Source organism: Montipora foliosa, chromosome 2 (assembly GCF_036669935.1).
Source record: "Montipora foliosa isolate CH-2021 chromosome 2, ASM3666993v2, whole genome shotgun sequence".
In the NCBI taxonomy this organism is placed as follows: domain Eukaryota; kingdom Metazoa; phylum Cnidaria; class Anthozoa; order Scleractinia; family Acroporidae; genus Montipora; species Montipora foliosa.
In genome coordinates this window covers 15,491,396-15,493,136 of record NC_090870.1, presented here as the reverse complement: position 1 = coordinate 15,493,136, position 1,741 = coordinate 15,491,396, and the positions used below count along the sequence as shown (strand labels likewise).

Below are 1,741 nucleotides of genomic sequence, written 5' to 3'. Positions count from 1 at the left end.
CGGTATTAGTTTTTTATTTAGCGTTACTTTGTAAATTCGAACACACACAAGGAAAACTTTCAAGTTAGTCTAAAACATCATTCCAATATACCATATACTGTTTTTAGCTTAATGCTTAACCCACATAGTTTTAACTTTAAAACTGTTGCCTTCAATTAATCAAAGTTTTGATATCTTGGAAAAGCTAAGCTGCATACATGTTGCTCAGTTGACTAATCATTATTTACTTATCTTTTTTATTACAGGAGCAATAAAAGATAACATTGGGGAAGTGCAATTTCAGAAGAAATGGGGACAGATAAGCTTATCACTGAATCAGAAGTGTTTAGACTCAAGATGCAAAAGATGTCAATAAATCTTGGAAATAGCTTACAGAGCAATTAATTGAATTTTGCCTGAAAATACACTATCTTATGGTTGGAATTTTGCCCAGTTTTATGCTAAATTCACTCTTCTTTTGCAATCATTAAAAAAACAACAACGAAGTAGAAAGCAGAACTTACCAGAAATTAGATACAAACATTCCACTTTATTAGATATGATCACTTGTTTTGCAAAAGGAGTGTGAATAACAGTAAAAAAAGGTTTTTGGAAGGGATAGAATGAATGCACTACCGGTAAGTACTTCAGGACCCCTAACAAGCATGAAAACAAGCCTCTTTTTGAGTAATCTTGAACTTGACCTGAAATATTATGGGTAATTCTGATCAGACTTGATTGTGACCTGAATTACCAGTAATATTTCAGGTCAAGCTCGAGATAAGTGGAAAAGAGGCTTGTTTTCATGCTTGTTAGGGGTCCTGAAGCACTTAGAGCATTCAGTCTATCGCTTACAATGTATTAATTTTGTTCTTATGATATTGAAAATTGTACTCTGTTTGAAGTAAAAATCACTCCAACTCATTCAACTTAATTGAAACATTAATTTTTCTCATGAAAGTGTTATGTACTCAGTTGCTGTATGCTTTTCAATAAAATACACAAAAGAATAATATTGTGCAGCATCACTTTGTAAGGTACAGCTGTAGCATTAAAGGGGATAATAATTTGTGGAGAGACTGGCAATGACAACAGATAATGACCTCAAGGGAAACAAAAGTGATTATATTTAGTGAACAAGGGTTGAAGTTACTGGGAGTTGACTGTAATTTGCAGATAATGACACCACAAGACAGCATTACTGTTGGATTTGTAAAAATATTGCTACATTGTACATGTTGTGCGAATTTACTCATAAGAAGCCTGCAAGATTTGCTTCGTTTGGCAGTTACTGGAGCACCGATTATGTAAAACAAAACAACTCCAAATAAAGTGACCAAAAATACAATGCTCTCCTGTACCTGCAGAAAGCCCCCAAAATTTATAAGTTTACATGTATTGTTGGTAATCTTGCAATATAAATTGCCCAAGATTCCTGAAGGATCTTGTAAGATCCAGGAACAACATTCTTGGAAGATCTTAGCCACACAACACCTCACAAGATCTTGTAAGAAAGATTCTTAAAAGATCTTGTAAGAATCTTGTAAGATCTTACAAGAGCCTATCTAAAACTTGTCTAAGATCTTATAAAAGATTCTTAAAAGATTCTCATAAGATCTTGTAAGAATCTTGGTAAGAATCTTACAAAGATCTTGTAAGATTTTTAATTAAGAAACAAAGTAAGATCTTATTAAGAAACTTTTTAAAAATCTCAGTAAGATATTAATAAGATTTCCACCTGGGTTCACAAAATGTAGAAAAA

The 1,741-nt window shown here is 32.6% G+C and overlaps 1 long non-coding RNA gene across 1 annotated transcript in view; it reads left to right on the top strand.

The window, feature by feature from the left end:
* LOC137989868 (uncharacterized) overlaps positions 1-992 on the top strand; it is a 2,522-nt gene extending 1,530 nt beyond the window's left edge. The window contains exon 3 of the long non-coding RNA XR_011121040.1: positions 246-992. This is a non-coding gene — a long non-coding RNA (uncharacterized lncRNA). The remainder of the gene's footprint in view (positions 1-245) is intronic.
* The last annotated feature ends 749 nt before the right edge of the window (positions 993-1,741 follow it).